Source organism: Octopus sinensis, linkage group LG12 (assembly GCF_006345805.1).
Source record: "Octopus sinensis linkage group LG12, ASM634580v1, whole genome shotgun sequence".
In the NCBI taxonomy this organism is placed as follows: domain Eukaryota; kingdom Metazoa; phylum Mollusca; class Cephalopoda; order Octopoda; family Octopodidae; genus Octopus; species Octopus sinensis.
In genome coordinates this window covers 47007980-47030202 of record NC_043008.1, presented here as the reverse complement: position 1 = coordinate 47030202, position 22223 = coordinate 47007980, and the positions used below count along the sequence as shown (strand labels likewise).

Below are 22223 nucleotides of genomic sequence, written 5' to 3'. Positions count from 1 at the left end.
CCATGCAGAAAGGTAAATAAAGTCAAAATGTTTTTGGAAGGAAATGCTACTCTAATAAGCTTAATTGACAAGGCGGCGAGCTGGCAGAAACGTTAGCATGTCGGGCGAATTGCGTAGCCGTATTTCGTCTGCCTTTACGTTCCAAGTTCAAATTCCGCCGAGGTCGACTTTGCTTTTCATCCTTTCGGGGTCGATAAAATAAGTACCAGTTGCGTACTCGGGTTGATCTAATCGAACGGCCTTCTCCCCATAAGTTTCGGGCCTTGTGCTTAGAGTAGAAAAGAATAAGCATAAATGTTTTTCACCAGATGAACATTGAGAAGAAAGAACAAGTAAAGAAAAAGATTAGCGTATTGAGTGAGAAATCAGAAATATGGTTCACCTGTGGAAATCGAAATATTGTGCACCACAAACACTTACAAAGGTAAGAAGGAAATGGTTTTTCACGCGATTCATAATGGTGTAAACTTTTCCTTTACTTCTTGTCGTCTTCACTTCTTCTTTTCCAAATTTGTCCATATTTCTCCCGCTAGTTGTATTTCTCTCTCGCTATATATATATATATATATATATATATATATATATATATATATGTGTGTGTGTGCGTGTCTGTGTGTAGAGAGAGAGATATGTATACGTACACATGTATATATAGAGAGAAAGATTGGGAGAGAAGTTGGTAAAGAGGGACGTTGTAGGTTATTGGAGCAGAATAGGTTAGGAAGATTATTAGATAAAGCGAGATGAATTAGTGGATTGGCTTACCATTGGGACGTTATAAGGTGTTCAGATAATCTATTTCAACCATTTATCCGACGAATCTCTTCTAGCCCGAAATGAAATTATTTGAAATAATTTATCGAATTCTCCCGGCTACGGTTGGCTTTACATTGTTAGCTCTGTTTAAATCTTATCTGCCATTCTACTGAAATCTATCAGAGAGACAGGTTCAGTGGGATATTTCAGAAATTATCTTCGTAGTCTTCAATGCGATGAAGTGAAGATGAGCAGTTCCCTGTCAGCAATCTAATATTATAAAGCCACGGTTATTTACGATAATTATACATTATACGATAACATAGCTTCCGAAATATACTAATACAAATACAAGACTATCCGAAATAGATAAATATGTTTACATACAAATCATTTAGAGTATAAAACGTAATCAGATTAAAATATACCCCGGATCGCTTTTAGTTTCGTTCAGCGTTAGGCTTTCTGTGCGGGTTGATTGTTCTTCTCGTTTACCATCTGCACGCAAGACGTCGTCACAAATAAATTTATAATGGGGTACTCTGCAGGAGAGATAATGAAACAAATGCAACTATTTAAAGTGGAATAAAGGCCGATTTCATTGATCCAGTGGTCACTTCATAACAAATTTTCTAAGTCGCTGCGTGCATATGTGTACCCATAGCGATGTACTCTCTGTAGAATTACATATATATATATATATATATATATATATATATTGTTATATTTATATATATTCATTATAGATATAGGGTGAAATATAATTAATTTAATAAAATCAACAAATTTCACCTAGTAGTATTTCGGTATGGAAAAGGACCATATTCGGTAAAAACTTATATAATTATATATAATTATAACAATAAGGGTTATTTGCAACAAGTTACTTAACCACATACCGGAAATTCTAGAAAATGTTCCGTATGTGGTTAAGCAACTTGTTGCAAATAACCCTTATTGTTATAATTATATATATATATATGTGTGTATGTGTATGTATATATAATGATATATATATGAATATATATTGATATATATATATATATTATTTAAAAGGGTTTGATTCGACTTCATGACAGTTAATGTTTCGCGGGCTTCTAACAGAAATCCGTCTCATTCATGTTTAGATTACAGAATGGAGTCAGGTGTGGTAGCATGGGGAGAGGAAAAAAAGAGGCATACACACGTAAATGTATTTATGTATGAAGGAGTGTACATGCGTGCTTGCCTGGGAGAACATATATGGATGTTTTTGTCTGATGCGTATGTGTGTGTGTCTGTGTGTGTGTGTGTGTGTGTGTATGTGTATGTATCTATATGCATGTGCTCGTATGTCTGGCTGGGTGGTAAGAATCTAGCTTTCCAACAACATATTTCCTGGTTCAGTCCCTCTGTGTGGCACTTTGGGTAAGTGTCTTTTATTATAGCCTAGGATTTGGCAGACGGAAATTGAAAGCCACCCGTCGTATATAATATGTGTGTGTGTGTGTGTGTGTGTGTGTGTGTGTGTGTGTTTGTGTGTTTGTGTGTATGTTTGCATGTATGTAAGGAGCTGTCATCTCACGTAATCCGAACATTCGAGTATTTTGTTGAACACATTTCCTTTAACACACTCTGCATATTTTTAAAACTAACCTCAAACTGAATTAATATAATCTTGCTGCAAATGAGATCTTCGTATTCTAATTAAATGATGTTTTCAAACCTTGATTTCGATGCTTCTTTCAAACAAGAAAGAAATTAATGTTTAATTATTACTTGTACTACACCTTCGACGCGTGATAAGCCATCACTCCGTGAGTTTAAGACAATGGACAGTCTTTCTTAAAACAAAAAAATCTAACCTTTGCTACAATAAATAATTTTCACGTCAAGACGGTTTGTTTACTTTGGTGTTTTCATTCGTCAGTGAACATGTGACCCAGTACTCCATAGGTCGATATAGTCTCGACTAGAAATGAAGATTTTCACCTCCACAGCGAAAACCTGATGCAAAATCTCTACATACACAAAAAGTAAATGCAAGTGTAGAATACTTGCATTTACTTTTTTTGTTATTTGCTTTATATAAATCTAATTGTCTCTGAAGTTACTCGGAACCTAACTTCATTCATTCTTTTCCGTTGAATTATAACCCAAACTCAACTCATGAAATCGATTCTCATTCAAAAACAAAGTAAAACTCAAAACGCTTTTCTCTTAAACTATTTTACTTCTCCGAGATTATTTTTTAAAAATTCATTTTGCCTCGTTTTTTTTTTTTTTAGTTTTTTTATTCAACTTTGATTTCAGATGACTTTAATTTGCAACTGAAACTTTATTTTATTATTTTTTCATTCCTTTGTATGTTTCAACCCTAGGGCTGCGGCCATGCTGGGGCAGTGCTTCCTTATATCATGTTTACATATATCAATAGTGAACTGCACACTCCGTACACAAGATCACAATCAATTATTACGACACAGTATATGTATGTTTACCCCAGTGGCTACCCATATTCTACTAAACTTCGTAAACAAGCAACAGGCACGTGGTAAATTGCCTCCTGCTAGTGCAATCATCTCATTACCCTGATGTAGTTCTCCCCAACGACAACCAGAGTTTGCAGACTCTACTCCCGTCACGAGAAAAACATAACATTTTGAATCATTTTACATTTATCAAATTTTTATGTCACTTTTTTTTTTCAAACTTCTGGCTCATCTATTTAAATATCCAGACATCGTTAATATCATTAATTGAAATATATGAAGCCAACAAAATGAAACCGTTAATCATTATTACAAAATTCATTAAGAAACCACATTCATCTGTTTCCCTTCCGAAGTTTTCGAACTCCACTTAATTATCTTTTAAATATGAAGGTTCTCTTTTGCTTGTTCTTTCTAAATTTCTCCTGTAAATTCGAAGATATATTAAACAACAAATATTCTGCAGGGAATCAAAAATTCGATGACTTGTTAGGCCTCAGCTATTACTGCAATTATTATTTAAGCTTAGCATGATGTCAACTGTTCCCGTATTGCCACAGCTTGATTCTCTCCCTCTTAAGAAGTGAGGAAAAGTAGAATGTTAGTTAAAATCACATCCACGTCTTGTAATCATTTGGCCTACTTTGATGAGAAGCATCCGAAAATACTCCATGAGTATACTCATTATGTATCTCAAAGGAGTAGGTAAATTATATGATTTTTGTTCCTGGTCAGGAGTAGCTCTGAACACGCGTTGGCAGACATCTAATGTTGTATTAATATCATACTTACGTTGAGTCAATCTGTTATCGACGACATTTTCCCTTTATATTACCTCATAACATTATAGAAACCAACGAATCTTAATGCTTTGCTGAACAAATGATCGCATACACTTTCTTTAAATAACATATGTATGCTTTATTCATTTGTTGTGACTGACGTATATAAACGTGTCACGTCTATAAACGTTACACACTCTTGTCAACATGTTGCGTAAAACACATATCCTTTCGTCACACCCATACACAACCTGATGTCTCGTATATAGGAACAAACATTAAAAACATTAAAATATAGGAACAAACAAAATAAGAAAAGCAAAAAACAACGCTTGCCTAAAAGATAAAACACACAATCGATAAGCTAGTCAGTGATAAACAACATATATTACAAAAAAAAATTAAAAAATAATAATAGGTTTATCTTTGATAAATTCTATATGATAGTGTTCTGGGTGTTCTGTATGTAGTCAGTTTAATATTTCTTCGAAGATGGTGGCTACGCTGATAAACTTGCAGTAGAACTTTCGCGTTTGTTATTATAATGGAGTATAAATTCCTTAATCATTTACAAAATAGACTAACATATGGAAGCGATAATTCCTCGAAAACTGTATATACACGGTGGATGCACATATATAGGCACAGGAATGGCTCCGTGGTAATTAGCTTGCTTATCAACCGCATGTTTCCGGGTTCAGTCCCACTTCGTGGCATTTCAGGCAAGTGTTTTCTACTATAGCCTCGGGCCAACCAAAGCCTTGTGAGTGAATTTGGTACAGGGAAATTGTATATACACACACACACACACACACACACACACACACACACACATATATATATATATATTATATATATATATATATATATATATATATATAGAGAGAGAGAGAGAGAGAGAGAGAGTTCACAAAAAAAACGAAGATAGGTGGTGTAGACAACAAACAGATGTATTAGTATAACGTTCGGGAAGTGTAAATGCCTTTAAAGTTTCGAGCCTACGCTCTTCCACAGGAAGGAACACAGGAAGAGACAAGGAGAGCAAATAGAGAATATATATATATATATATATATATATATATATATATATATATATATATATATATATATAAATGTGACCGCGTGTGTACCGTTGACGACTTTTTTCCTCCATCTTCCCTTCCTTGGATCTTTGCTTTTCCTATTTTTCTGACGAAGAGCTCCGCTCGAAACGTTAACTCCTCCTTCTTTCTTTCCTTTCCTGAGCGTCCAATAACACTATACGTGTTCCACGTCCTCGCGTTGTTGTGTTTTCTCTTTGTGTTTTCATGTTTAGATTAATTATATATATATATATATATATATATATATCACTCCGGGGATTTTCACCAGAGCCCTGTCTGCCGGGTTGTGGCCCTAATACCACTCGGTGTCAAACCAATCCGCCTTGGGTGGCCCTACCAGGAACCGAAGTTCCCGACGGCATAGCCCTGATACTACCCGTTGCCAGCGTCCCCACCACGGTGAGGGAGGGATGGACTTTGGGGACGCAAAGCAGACACTCCTCTGAGTGTCTGCTTCGGCAACTGGCGGCTCCTCGGTCATTCTGCCCATGCGTCTACGAACAATCTGCGGCAAACAGGATGTCTCTACATGCGGGATTTTTGGGGATCGCTTGTGAAATCCACATATTCCCACGAAACTTCTTCCATGAATTGTCAATGGCGAATAGAATGCCTCGAGGGTGGTGGAAGAAGCCGACTCAACTCGCCCAGGGTGAATGACGCCACATATATATATATATATATATATATATATATGCGTGTGGTCTGATGATTGTGCTTTAGTGTGAAAGGACTTCCACGTCTGAAAGTTAATGTTATTCCTTACACTCTACTGAGGCGTTGTTTGGGGTCTAAATTCTAAATAATTTAAAATTAAAACAATGGCTCTTAACAAGGACTGAATTATGTTGTGGTACGTATTATAATTATCCAGTCGTTTCCATTTTATCGGTTTGTGTACATAATTTCCTGACGGTTTTGCATTCCTTTTGACTACGATGTAATCGTTTCGCTTGAATTCATTGTTTTACGCATGTTAAGACTGAAATAATGTCACGTTTAGATTGATTGCAATATAGAAATACAGTTTTCCCTTTCAACTTCAAAATGGCGAACCTACTTCTTTTAGTCATTAGAATTTTACATTTATCTTTAGATTAATCACTACAATTTTCTGAGAGATCAATTCGCTATTATTATTAACGCTTAACGCACATATAAGACTCTGTATTATTTATTTTCCACTGTTTTACCTTTTTACTTTTCACGATTGACCCTCAGCTTAATCGTGCAGAAATTAAATGTTTTCATCATTTTTATTGCAAAACAATAGATTATGATTTTATCAATTTATTAATAATTTTTTCATTCCTTTATACATACATACATACGTACGTACGTACATACATACATACATACATACATACATACATACATACATTCATACGTACGTACATGCACGAACACACACAGACATGCAAATATATACATAACATACATTCATACATATATAAATACATACATAACATACATACATACGCACAGGCACTACCTATTTCTTTACTACCCACAAGGAGCTAAACACAGAGAGGACAAACAAGGACAGCCAAACGGATTAAGCCGATTGTATCGACCCTAGTGTGAAACTAGTACTTATTTAATCGCCCCCGAACGGATGAAAGGCAAAGTTAACCTCGGCGTAATTTGAACTCAGAACGTAACGGCAGACGAAATACTGATACGCATTTCGCCCAAGCCTGCTAACGTTTTTGCCAGCTCGCCGCACAGACAATACCAACACTAGCAAGTACTTAACAAGTACCGGCAACTTTCCACTGAAATACGATACTGTAAGTATATTGTTAGATGAAAGAATATGAACAGTCATAAGGTCAGTCCAAAGACTAGTCGAGTGACACGGCTCCTCCCTGAGGCATTACCAGTGGAATTGTACGAAATTACATAAGCAGATTCCATGTTGACGTATTAATGAAATCCCAGTCACATTGGATGAGAGAACTTCTGAATATATTTCCTTTAGCATGAAGTCTACTCTTGTGACATACCTACATGCAACTAGCTAGCAGGCACTCCCCCTGTTACGACTTCAAGTTGATCCGCTCTACGGAACATCCTGCTCGTGAAATTAACATGCAAATAGTTGAGTACTCCACAGAAAGGCTTACCGTTAACGTGTTTCTCGGGGAAATTCAGCATGATACCGGATGTGATAAGGCTGGATCTTTGAATTACAGGTGAACTCATTTTTGCTAGCTGAATGGATTGGAAGAATGCAAAGTAAAGGGTTTTACTCAAGGATGCAATGCACTGCCGGGAATCGAACTCACTTCCTCACAATCGAGTGCCCGATACACTAACCACCACGCCAGCCCTCTTTGCCCTACACATGCAGAAATTTGAAATTAAAAGATTTATAATGCTTCTGCAAATGTTTAACCTGATTCCACATCCAATAGACCTGCGAGCATCAAAGGAAATTGCCAATGCAAAGTAGCAGTCAAGGGAGGACGACGTTACTACTTTTTAGCTCCTGGAAAACATCTCTTCCAACTGGTTACCCTCACATCATCTGTGTCCGTATACTGTGTCCGTATACTGTCTACTCCTCTAATAAATGCGTGAAGCATAATTAAATGGTTCGCTTGTGTTTTCTTTTCCCCGAAACCAGGAACTGTTGCCCATCCTCTAGTATATGTCTGTTTAACCAGATTTATTCACTGCTGTATTTATGTGATATCTGCTGTCCGTTATTATTATTATTATATTATTATATTATTATTATTATTATTATTATTATTATTATTATTATTATTATTATTATTATTATTATTATTATTATTATTATTATTATTATTATTTTATTATTATTATTATATTTTATCACCCTTTAGTGAAATGTCTTTTATTTTTTTCTGTTTGTCATTTTTCAGTTTTTTTTTCTTTCTGTTCCCAACGAGCATACGTTTTCATTAACACTACAATTTAAAAAAAAATTTAGTTAATGTTATGGACATTTATTTCTAGTACTATTACAACTAGGCGACCCCAAAATCTCTCATCACCTTTAGTCGTATCACACTATAATTCGATAACTTCATTATCCTTTATAACAATGTTATTACCATCCTAAACCCTTCCCTCCTGTGCTTCTCATCTTCGAACGCTAAACATCGCAGGTGGCCACCTACAGGATGAAAGTATCTGACATCTGCTATTCCTCATCCCGTTATCGATCTGTTAATGAGTATACATCCTCTAAACCCTCTCGGCAGATCTGCTCTAACTATATGGACTAACATATATCTATTCGAGTGCATATGGCGTAGTGGATTCCGAGTTCGATTCCAAGCAGTGACCCGAACATAATAATAATAATAATAATATAATAATAATAATATAATAATAATAATAATAATAATAAGAAGAAGAAGAAGAAGAAGAAGAAGAAGAAGAAGAAGAAGAAAAAGAATATAACACTTTCAATACAATAACCATCAGACCACCACAACAAATCACAGCACATACCCAAGGCACACAGAGCTGCGCTCAGTAGTGAAGTGAAAGCAAGCTATGAAAATAAAACTATTGAATAATAATAATAATAATAATAATAATAATATAATAATAATAATATCGAAAAATACCTTAGGAATGAGAACCCATGTTCCAAATTTCCCTGATGATGGCTGGAGGGTATATCAGCCGAAACGTTGTGTTAACAAACAAGATGAGGACAAATATCCATCAAATTTAAATATGTAGATAATGATAATTCTTTGTTTTACAACATTGAAAAGTTACATTATCACTTTTCGAAATGCAGTTCATGGTGCCTGATTATATTGTGAGTTTTCTCTTGTAATTCAACGTTTGTGAACCCATGGACAGGTCAAAAATTCGTGTTGTTTATGAACATGTGTTCCGTCGTGGAAACAATGCATCCTAGACAACCCGAAACATCAGTGAGGTGTTTGGTAGCGAATGAGCGCACTGTGCGTCGATGGTTTGAGAAGTTCCTGTTTGGTGATTTTACTCTTGAAAATCAGCGCAGGCCCCGTGGTAGACCTGATACTAAGGTGGATAACGATGAGCTGGAAACTGTAGTGGAAGCAGATACATCTCAAACTACGCATGAGATAGCAGCAAGGTGTGGGGTTTCGGTTCCAACTGTATTGGACCATTTGAAACAAATCGGCAAAGTAAATGCGCTAGACAAGATGGGTACCACCCGGACTGAACGAGCACCAAATGACAAGTCTTCTTGAAGCTTGTCCTTTGCTATCATGGCATAAAAGCAAACCATTTTGGCATCGCATTGTTACGTGTGATGAAAGGTGGATTCTTTTCAACGCTGGCAAGTGTTCTGCATGGTGGTTGGATAGAGACGAAGTGCTAAAACACAATCCTGAAAAAAATATTCACCAAAAAAAGCTAGTTTTCTGCTTTTTAGTTTCTTCCCTTTACTCCCGTTTTTAGAAGAAAATGTTGTTATAAGAAGGTGTTCAAATCAGAGTATTCTCAAGACTGAATTAGTAAAACAACGCTTATTCTGAAGTGGTTAGGCAAGAATTTTATCTAAATATGCGCATACATATTGTGTGTGTGTATGTGTGTGTGTGTGTGTGTGTATGTGTGTGGGTGTGTGTGTGTGTACCTATTTTCGTAAGTCCATGCCTGAGTACACATAGTGCGATTTAAACGGAGAGAGAGAACGGAGATCTATATTTAGAATGGTAACATGAATTTAACTGTAATCTTTGCTGCTAATGTGAAATTGTAAATTATGACTCAGTGCTTACAATGTATGTATGTATGTGTGTATGTATGTGTGTATGTGTGTATGTGTGTATGTATGCATGCATGCTTGTATGTATGTATGTATGAATGTTTGTTTGTTTGTTTGTATGCATGCATGTATGTATATAGGTACATTTGTACTTGTGTATGTATGTTTGTATGTATACATGTATGTATGCATGTATGTATATAGGTATATTTGTACTTGTGTATATATGTATGTATGCATGTATATAGGTGTTTTTGTATGTATGTATGCGAGTAAGTATGTATGTACGTATGTTGACACCGAAGAGGCAAATCTCCGCCATAATCGATTCTACTCACACACCTTGCTGAAACTAAAGATAACTCGAGGACATCAATCTTGTGGACATATTTAATGCAACTGTTTTATATTAATGAAATCATCTTCAATGAATTCTGTCCGTTACACAATTCTCTCTCCATCATAGACACACCAGTTGGTCCCTTCTGTTCCATTCTCACTTAAATATCTCCAACATTTTGACCGTATATGTATTATTTGGCAGTATAGATACTAATATTCTCACGTTGATATTATATATTATTTGCATTTGTTATCCTAATATACAATTAAATGTGTTTGCCTTTATATTAAATATTTAATGTGCGAATTGGTTTCATATATATATATATATAAATGCATAATGTACATTAGAAAAATTAAATGATAAGTTAACATAAATCTAGTGACACATAAAAGACGTCAATCTTTTCTTTCATAACGCTGTAGAATAGTTGCTCTGTGTAATATCCTGATAGAATATATAAGTAGTTATATATACAGATTGAATGTTATTAATGTTGTATACTTAGTATTTGATTTTGTTCGGTTTTCGTGTTTAATAACAGTGTCGATACGAATACGAAATGATGATATGATTGTCATAAACAACACTTCCTCCGAAACGCAGCAGTTAAGTTCCATGCTATAATATTATCAGTGTTAGGTTGTCAAAAATATGTGACACATACCGATGTTCGTTTTATTATGTTGATGCTGGCATCCCATCAGGTAATGATGCGATCAAAATTAAAAGCTCTCTTTACTTCTGCACACCTTGCAAGCATCTACCTTTGCGACAAGAATTCCCACTTCACGTATTATTAGTGATTGTTTCAGAAATTTCTCCAAATCTGTGAATAGACAGATTCAGGGATATAGTCTACTTTACGGTATAATATGTGTGAAGCTGACTACCACAAGGACCGACGCTTTCAGCAATTGCGTTTCAGGCCAATGCCTTCTTTAAACAAATATTGGTTTTAAACTTTAGCCCAAGGCCAGCTATTTCAGGGAAAGGGGAAGACGATGACATCGACCACCTTGAAAGGATGGAAGGCTAAGTCAAGTTCGTCAGCATTACATCTCAGCACCTAATATCAATAAAAATGCCACTTAGCATTCTGACATGCGCGGTAACGATTCTGCCAACTCGCATCCTTAAATTAAGCAAATTTTACCAAATATCTGGATTTAATGGCTGCTGTTTTATCACTGAGAAAGATTTTCTCCCCTACACTAATGATTAGAAGCATCAAGATCCGGTTCAAAACTATGTTAGCCGCTCCACGGAGGAGAAAAATCTCCATGCCACCCGAATATCAAAGAAACTTCTTTTCGTTCGCCATACCAAGAGCTCAATTCCTTGCTTTCCATTTATCGTTTGTCAAAGTGAACTCTAAGCTCGAGATTTCTCATTCATCTCAAACCTGTTTTCTTCCGGTTTGATTTGATTTCGTCAGGTCTAATAAGAACATATCTGCTTCTCCGGTCGGTTCTGTTTACTAAAGTCTTCTACTCAAAAGTAACGTCCAGATCACATTTTACTGGGGAAATCATGCGTTGGTACACTTCTAGGAAGTGACACATGTTGGCTCACATTTCATCTAAAATTCGCTTTCAATGAAACTATTTTGAAGTTGTTCTCAAAATTGGCATCATAAATACCTTTAACGTGTAAGAAATGTCTTTATTTCCGGATTGAGTAGAGAAAATGTCATAGGTGTGTGTGTATATATATGTATATATATATATATATATATATAATTGTTCGTTTGTTTTCCACCTGCCTTCGTCTTTTGTTTATTTTCATAAAGCTTCCCGTTATATATATATATATATATGTATATATATATATATATAAAGCATTTGTTATAGAAGAAACATTACAGCACCACCCCTCAGACTTAAGAGTAAATATAAATAAGTGTAAGTTGTGTGTAAAAATATTCCTTGCCAACCTTAAGTCTTTTGGGCCAAAAACTTTGAATAAATTTACTGATGTGATCCCCTTTTTGCAACCATGGGTTTTCGTCCACCTTTTTGAAAGTGTATAGAAATGAAAATAGATGTAATAAAATTGTTTAGCGTTACGTGGATTTGAAACCGGCGACGTTGAATTTCTGTTAAGTACACCCACTTAAGTGTTTAGTAATAGATTTTTTTTATAAGAAAATTTGGAATCGGCCGTTGATGGGTTCTTCTTTTAAGTTATATACGCTTTTCACAAGAGCGTAAGCTTTTCTTAAAAAATTTTTGATCCGTGCGTGTCTCCTGTTTCCTGTTCATCCTAATGAGGGGTCATCGCGGTGTTGTAATTCAGTGTAAATAATCTGCGGTGGTGAGCTCCCGAAATGACCCTATATATATATATATATATATATATATGTGTGTGTGTGGGAGGGGGAATGTTGAATTTTACCTGTGGAAGTCTGTTTACCTATGAACTCTGGACATACTTGGATGAACGAAGTAAGTGACTTTTTTCAAATATCTTTTCAATTATTCAAAAAATAATTCCAAGAATAATTTAATCGTCTGATTAAACATTTTTAGTCGTTTATTTTTACCTTTACTTATTTCACATTTGTCTATTGTTTTTTTTGGTAGTTTATGAATTTTTAGCCGTTTATATTTAACATTTTTGATTGGTCGTTCTATTTGTATTTTATTCGATTATATACTTTTACCTTCTGTGATTTTATGTATATGTATTATTTTTTTTATATGTTTGTGAAACATGGTGATTTTTATATTTGATTAAATGTTTGAGGGGTGGGGTCGATTGTAAAGTCGTCGATCCAAAATTAATGTTTGTTCTATAACCATTGCTTCTTTACCTTCGTCTCATATTTGAACACTTTTTTGCACTCCTATAAACCCTTTTGTTTCTATTTGAAGAGACAAATATTATTTCTTGTTGTATATATACATGTATATATCACAATAAATATAAGGACCGCTTATCGTGGAGGAGCTGTTCGGCACCATATATGTATGTAATTATGTATGTATGTACATACGAACTTATCTATCTGTCTGTCTGTGTGTACACATGCATACTTATATATTTATGAATGTATATAAATACACAAATCAACTATTGACATGATATTCTCCATACGCCAACTTCAGGAGAACTCCAGAGAGCAGAAAATACCATTATATATGGCCTTCATTGATCTGACAAAGGCCTTTGACTCGGTAAGTAGAAAAGGCCTCTTCATCCTGCTCTAAAGAATCGGATGTCCACCAAAGCTGCTGAGGATCATCAAGTCTTTCCATGATGATATGCAAGGCCCCATACAGCACAATGGTTCAACATCAGCGGCCTTTCAAATAAAAAACAGGGTAAAGCAAGGTTGTGTCCTCGCTCCTACATTATTTGGCATCTTCTCGCTCTTGCTCTCACATGCCCTTCAGACATCAGATGATGGAGTGTTTCTGCACAGTAGAAGTGACGGGAAACTGTTCAATCTCTCGCGCCTGCGTACCAAGACCAAAATCAGAAGCGTCCTGATCAAGGAGATGCTATTCGCTGATGATGCCGCTCTGGTATCACACACAGAAGAAGCCCTCCAGAGGCTCATTAACTGTTTTGAGCAAGCATGTAACGACTTTGGCTTAGCTATCAGCCTTAAGAAGACCAACATCATGGGTCAGGCTACATCGGGCATCCCAAACATACATATTGGAGACCACAGATTACAGGAGGTGGATAAGTTTACCTATCTTGGCTCTACCGTCACCTACAACCTATACCTTGACGCTGAGCTCAATATACGCATTGGCAAGGCAGCTTCTGCGATGGCCCAACTCTCCAAACGGGTATGGGACAACAATAACCTGACCAAGATCACGAAAATGAAGATCTACCAGGCATGTGTACTTAGCACTCTACTGTATGGAAGTGAGACTTGGACGCCATGCACACGCCAAGAGCGTCGCCTAAACATCTTTCACCTGCGCTGCATCCGGAAAATCCTCCGAATCAAATGGCAGAATCATATCCACAACAAAAATGTCCTCAAGCAAGCAAGAATACCAAGCATGTTTGCACTCCTCACACAAAGACGTATGAGATGGCTTGGGCATGTTAGCCGTATGAAAGATGGCAGAATCCCCTAGCTTCTTAGGGGTACTAGGTCTGTGAAAAGACCGCTATTACGTTACAAGGATGTTTGCAAAAGGGACATGAAGGCCTGCAACATCAATATTAGCAATTGGGAAGCAGTTGCCAGCAACCGTGGAGATTGGCGAAGTACCGTAAAAGAGGGAATACAAAGAAGTGATAGAGAGAGAGAAGAAATGGAAATACAAAAAAAGACGTCAACAATAAACTATGACATTACAACCAGCCAGGAACAGAATTTTGCTACATTTGCGGCACCTGCCAGAGGGAGTGTTTGTCCGGATAGGACTACACAGCCACAGCAGGAAATGTATCAGGACATGAAATGTAAAAGCCGGACTAGATTATTTTATGCGCAACTCCACTGTCTCCCGACACAAAAAGTATGCCAACAACAATATAAATACACACAAACACACACATATCTTTGTGTGTGTGTGTAAAAGGACATCTATCCATTTACATACACACGCGAGTGCACACATACAAACACAAGATGGGGAATGATTATCCCCCTTCTATTTATTATCTCAGCTCCAAATGATAATTCCTCAACCAAGCTTTAATAATTGATTAGGACGCGAAAGGTCTTAAAGCTTTGGTCACTCCTTCTTCGCTTGTAAATTCTCCTATTATTGTTTTCTTGAATGCATTGAAGTCAGCACCTCAACCTATAAATACCTGTTCTGTGGGGACAAAGTTTGATGACTCTAAATACGAAATCCTTCTAATGTTATGCGTAATTGGATTTACAAACAAAATGGAAGTGAATATACTGAGCTGGAATATTCTCGGAGTATCAGTATATCCTAGCAACTAGTTTGAGAAAGACACACAAATGTGTTCTCCATAATAATATCAGTGACAGAAATCTCTTTCATTCTTAAAAATAATTAGGTGATTTCATTGATTTTTATATTTTAAGAAGCAGAACTGTTAATTTATCGATATTTTACCTGATTTTGACCTGATTGTAAAATGAAAACTAAAAATAATAAGTAATGTCGATTTGTCAGAGAATATTTCGTCATACAACACTTGCTGGCAATGAGGAATGGCTGGGATATAGTTCGTAGCTACAGCATTTTGTTGATTTGCCTTTTGTTATTTTCTCCAATGATTTTTGCCTCCTGTAAAATTCCACCTCTCCAAGTCGATAAGAATTCTAATTTCTTCAGGGAGCTTGAGCTGGCTTTAACACTGGGAAATTATTATCTAGTAGGTACCTTCGCAAAGGAAAGGCATTTGGTATGATCCAAATTAGAGGGTTTATTTTAATGATTTATAATCAACTAAGCTGAGATCGTTTTAACATATCGATTCCAAACATTATTACGTATCGATGAATTACGATATATATGTCAATACGAGAAGTTCTACGCATACATTAGTCAAGTTGTATTTCACGAACGTCCATAGAATCGCATTTAACCTGCACTTCCTTGGGTGACAGTTTTCCAAGACTTTCGCAGATTCCTCTTGGTGAATCTTTTCCCGTAATAAAGGCAATGAATGCACATACGTTTATATACATGTGTGCATGTATAGATATACGTGTATGTGCGTGATTGAGGGTGTGTGTGTGCATGTATATTTACGTCAGAAGACAGTGATAACACTACTCTTGTATTTGTTTCAGTCACACGATTGCGGCCATGTAGGAGCACCGTCTTCGGTCGAACAAATCGACCCCAGAACTTATTCTTTGTAAGCCATGTACTTATTATATCGGTCTCTTGCCGCACAGCTAGGTTACAGGGACGTGAACACACCACCACCGGTTTTCAAGCGATGATGAGGGGACAGACAGACACACACACATATATATATTGACCTTCGAAACGTGGAGTAGATGAAACAAAGGCGACTGAAGAAGGGGAATTTTCCTCGTTTTGTATGTCCTGTACTCTATTTTTTCGTTGTTTAAGAAAAATGTCCATTTCCTTGGTTTTGTGTTTATGATTTCGTTTCTTAATGTGTTCGACGTTTTTTTTTTTTTTTTGCTCTCCTGAACCCATATATGCATGCATATATACATGCAGAGGTAGGTACGTACATATACGTATGTATATATGCATATTTTTTTTTTATTTATTAATTTATATATATATATATATATATATATAATATATATATATATATATACATAAACGACGGGCTATCACTTCTACTTACCAAATCCACTCACAAGGCTTTGGTCGGCCCGAGGCTATAGTAGAAGGCACTTGCCCAAGGTGCCACGCAGTGGGACTGAACCCGGAATCATGTGGTTGCGAGCGGCTCACACACACTAGTGTCAGGTTTTCTAATGTCTACATTTATTTATGAATTCTTTCGTTTTAACTTCCTATGAAATAATATTTTCCAAATATTGACTGTTTTTCATGAAACACATCTTTCAAGAAATCACTTTCGAAGCTTTAAGGGTTTGCGGCCCTTTCGAGATAGTAATCGGGTTTAACCTAAAACGTCTTAAAACAACATCGTAGCGGTGATGTGATACATACATACTTGAAATAAACTCATTCGTTGTTACATTTGCAGCCTTAGTACCTTCATATAACTTCGTTAGTATTCTTTCATATTAATACGAACATTATGTATATGAGAGTAAAAATTATAACTCTTTCCAATGCAAAGTTGTTTTTTTTTCTATTTGCATTGTGCTGCATTTTCCGCAGTGTTTTAATCACGAAACCGTATAAATTTCTGGCTACTTTATGTATTTAATAAATAATTCAATAAAAACAAACTACGAAATATGAAACAAATGCAAAATTTCATGCAGAAGTGGTTTAACTTTGTCATTCTGTCTTCTATTGTTTATGTTACAGTCTACAATGATCATAAATATATGTTAGCATCTATCTATCCATCTATCTTTGTCTAGTGAATGTTTTAAAAAAAGATGGGTGAATGTAGCAAGGATGGCACGTATGAATGACGAAGCCACCTTGACTATGATTCTATGAACCGTAAAAATTATATTTTGTAAAAAGAAAATATAGCATGTGACCTCATTGACCAAGGTTACCATGGTCTTTTCCGTAGGCTTTTCTTTCCACGGGTAAACCTCATCTGTCCTCCCCTTTACACTTTATATTGACTATTCTGTGATAACGATCCCTATTGATAATTTTTTATTCCTTTTCCTTATTTTTATCCCCCCACTTTTTTTGTCCTCTTTCTTTCCCTTTACGATCCCTTTTGATCGAAAACCAAACCCCCTTTTTTATCCACAAAAGAAAAGCTCTACCTTGTAATTTGTCCTGTCTGTGTGCAGCCCTGTGTGGCAAATAAAGAAACATATCTATCCATCCATCCATCCATCCATCCATCCATCCATCCATCCATCCATCTATCGATCTAGCTATCTATCGATCTAGCTATCTATCGATCTAGCCATCTAGCTATCTATCGATCTAGCAATGTATGTATGTATGTATGTATGTATGTATGTATCTATCTATCTATCTATTTATCTATCTATCTATCTATCTATCTATCTATCTATCTATCTATCTATCTATCTATCTATCTATCTATCTATTTATCTATCTATCGATCTATATATCTATCTATCTGTCTGTCTGTCTGTTTATCTGTCTGTCTAGCTGTCTGTCTATCTAGCTACAAATATACAAACATATATATACAAATGTATATGAATTTTTCTCTTTTCCCTCTCTCTCTATATATGTATGTGTGTGCACATTACATGTGTTGTGTGTGTCTATGTGTGTATGAGCATATATATATATATAAACTAACAACGACAACCAATAAATCTCTCAAATCCGATGTACTTTTAAGAACATTTGTCATAGCAAGTGTAACTAAAGAACAGAAACAAGAAAAATGACCGCAACTGAACTAAGCGCAAGCTCAGTTGAAGCATCTAAACTCACGTGTAAGGTCGTTAATCATACCTATACATCTTTCTTTCTCTGTCTGCCTGTCCGTCTGTCTCTGCACACACACACATATATATAAAATGGCAGCATAAGAAGACGATGTGCGCTTTTTGACTATCGAGTTATTCCCTGTACAACGTGCTGAAAACCAATGTTGAAACAAAAATTGATCCACAGTTTAAGAGATGATGAATTATGTACATTCGACGGATATTTGTTCTCATCTTTGTTAACACAACATTTCGGTTGATATAGCCACCAGCCTTCATCAGGTGTCTTGGGAAAATACCTAACCTGGGTTCTCATTCCTAAGGTATTTTTCTATGTTGTTTTTATTATTATTATTATTATTATTATTATTATTATTATTATTATTATTACTACTATTCAGGTCACTGCGTGGAATCGAACTCGGAATCTTGCGGTTAGTAGCCCGCGCTCTTAACCACAAAATAAAAATAATAATAATAATAATAAAAATAATAATAATAATAATAATAATGATAATAATAATAATATAATAATAATAAACAAACAAGATGAGGACTAATATCTGTCAAATGTAAATAATTTAAATAAAAATAGATTTGAAAGGTGTCCCGAACATGAAAATATTTTCTAAATGATTGTGTAGATGTTCGTTTCTCTTTAACCAATTATATTGCTAAAGCGAAAAACACACACGTGACTTGAACTAAAATAATAATCTTAAAAATTATTTTCCGTCTCCACTTCTCTGACGAATTTATTCTTCCACTCATTCTACGTATTCTATTGAAAATTTTCTGAAGTTAAATATTTTAAGTCTTTTTCACTCCAATCCTGAATCACTTTTCTTTGCTTCCCTATACAACCACACATTCCTTGCTAGTATTTACTACCTGCTCGAACGCCCTTAACGTTCAGTACATCGGTTCCGATTTACACTTAGCAACGCCACTTTTTACCCGTTTCTTTCTTTCACTCTCTCTTAAACTTTCCTAGTTTTAAATATTTTTCGATTCATTCCTTAAACATTGTCTCTTTCTCTTTCCGAAAGTTCCTTATTATATATTTAGATTCTTGAACACTAATTATATATTTAGATTCTTGTACACTAATTAAAGTACACTATTTAGGGTTGTCTTAGCGCTTGATGATACCATTTTCTCTCATTCTCCCACTTTATTATAGACTACCTTATTTCTCTCCTACACATGATGACAGCTCTTCTTTCAGACTCCCTATCTCATATTCCATCTCGCATTCAACTTTCCTTTATCACTCCGATACAACCTTCCATATCACTTCTTGCAAAAGCCCTATTACTCTCTCTCTCTCTCTCTCTCTTCCCCACCTTTATTCTATAAAAAAATCAATAGATGGACACCAACAACCGCAAATTCATGCAGAGTCAGATTCAGGCTAACAAAATACAAAAGATGCGTCGAAATTGGCAGTTGGAAGAGTTCCTTCTCTTTATTCAAGTTTGGAGCATGAGCGAGGGTTCTCTGTCCAACAACCTAATAGGGGTAGCCTTGAAAAGCTAGAGTTACCACAAATCCATAGCACAGATCGTTCGAAAGAAGCAAGAGTTCATACGCTCCTATATTCTTGCCATGCTACATATCAACCATATCAACCCCCGCCTCAAAAAACAGCACTGAAAAAGAATCTGTGAACACCACTGGCCCCCCAAAACAACACTGACAGCAGCAACAGCTGCAATAAGAATAGTCAAAGCTGGACTGTGGTGATAAACAGAGGCAGACAAAAAACAGGCACAGCCAGGAAAACTGATGTTCTGATGTCCAAAGGTAACACGAAGGACAATAAATAAGACAAAAACCCAAACGCCAAAAGAGGAAACGAAAAAGCATAAGGATAGAAACCGACAGAGTCCAGGTTGTATTTAAATTTACTTAAGTGGCTCCTGGTGGCATGGAGAAACGGGAGAGGGCTGCAGCTTTGCCCATCCCAAGCCTTATCAGAACAACAAGCAGGGAAACATGAAACAAAACTCCCAGCAAACACATAGAGGGAAATCATCAAACAGAAGATCTGCAGACTAATAGAGCAGCAACTGGAAGAAACACGTCTCAAAAGAGTAGGAAAAGAGACAAATGTATACATTCTAAAACCCCTCAAAAGGACAATATGCAGAGGTTGTACGAACTGCATCTGTCGAACAACAGTCTTTTTTAACATGGCCCAGAAGATAGTACAGCAGCTGACATGGATGCACAGGGTGCAAACTCAAAGCTATGCATTCCAATGAACAAGACCGCCCCAGGTGACAGTCCCAGGATGGCCACCACTAACATCTACCCCAATATCACACCCATATCTCCTACTGAACATTGGTAGTCTGTTACATCTCAGCAACAGAGGTAGAATTTTCTGTCTAAAAAGCTCGTTACATGCAATCAAGCAATTTGCATAGCCGTTACTGAAATGCATCTAGACCCTAGACGTGGAAGTGCACACAGCAGGGTGTGCTGCATTTCTTACAGACAGAAGAGAAAGATTCCACGGTGGAGTTGCTGTGCGCATTCACGAAGATGTCACACCTCTTGTGTTGCTGTCACATTGAAACTCGGTTTGCGACACCTAATTAATACATATAAAGAAAATTGATGTAGCTGTATGCACAATATATCGTCCGCCGAATACCACAAAATATAATATTTTGAGGATAGCCTCACACACATCGAAGAGGTATTAACAAACCTAGATCAGAACATCAACATACTCTTTCTGTGTGATTTCCACCTCCCACATCTTCCCTGGGATGTCACTGCATGAACAAAGGCATAAAGTGTCATTACTTGAACTTACTAATAAGCTCTTCATGGAGCAAGTGATAGTCAGACCAACCAGAGGAAACAACATACTGGACCTATGCTTCACAAATAATATGGACTCTATCAGGAGGACTCAAAGCTTATCCGACCCGAATTTCCATAAGGCAAAATGGGAATCAATCCGCAAAGAGATCCTCAAATGAAACTGGTCCAACATACTGTGTATGACAGACATTGATTTGAAAGTCAGCCAGTTTATGTCAACAGTGCAAGCTATAAGCACTAAATATATCCTAGAAAGGAGGGCTGGCACACTGACAAACAAGGTTCCTAGGGACAGTTAAATCCTCATGAGACGAAAGTCAAAGATCTCAAAGCGGCTGAATAGGCAAAGGAAAGATAGAGATAAGTCTGTCTTAATACGGACGCTCCCAGAAATTGAAAACAAGATCAAATTCTCTCACGAAAGGGAAAGAACAGAGAAAGAGAGAGAGAGAATAGAGCTGTTGAAAGCATAAAAACAAATCGCAAAGCTCTCTATAAATTCGCAAATAAAACACCCACCATTCAATATAAGAAAGGACCATTGTTCCAAGGGAATGACTAACAGATATCGGAACCAGGACAAAAAAGTGAGATACTCAGTGAACAATTTAAGCGTCTTCTCCCACCCCCACCGTGGGTACAGGCAAATAAAAGATCCGGCTGAATTATTTGAAATTGCAGTTCCAAAAAAAGGGGTGCCAGCCTTTGATTACATCAACATTGAGGAAACAGATGTAACAGCGACCATAGGTGAAATGAGTTCATGCTCCGCCACTGGTCCTGATGCCTTCCCAGATATTCTCCTAAAGTCATGTAAGCAGGCTTTAGCGAAACCACTTCGGATACTTTTCCAAAGTTTCCTTGTAAGTGATATTCTTCCTTAAATGCTGAACGAAGGCATTATACGCCCTATCCACAAATGTGGAAGCAGAGCAGAGGCCACAATCTACAGGCCAATCTCTCTCACATTGCATAATCAGTCATGGAGTGAATAATCGGAAAAAAAAAGTCGATAATATTCCTACAAGAAAATGACCTATTGAACAATACTCAGCATGGCTTCCGCCCAAGAAGAAGAAGCTGCCTTACAAAGCTCCTACATCACTATGACCGGGTTTTGAAACAGCTGCTTGACCATTCAAATGTCAGTCTGATATAACTTGACTTTACAA

At 36.3% G+C, this 22223-nt stretch overlaps 1 protein-coding gene across 1 annotated transcript in view; it reads left to right on the top strand.

Annotated features, from left to right (window-relative positions):
• Positions 1–409: 409 nt before the first annotated feature.
• Positions 410–22223, top strand: part of LOC115218067 (protein trapped in endoderm-1-like) — a 415031-nt gene continuing 393217 nt past the window's right edge. The window contains exon 1 of the mRNA XM_036507893.1: positions 410–424. The gene's annotated coding sequence lies outside the window, so the exon portion shown is untranslated. The remainder of the gene's footprint in view (positions 425–22223) is intronic.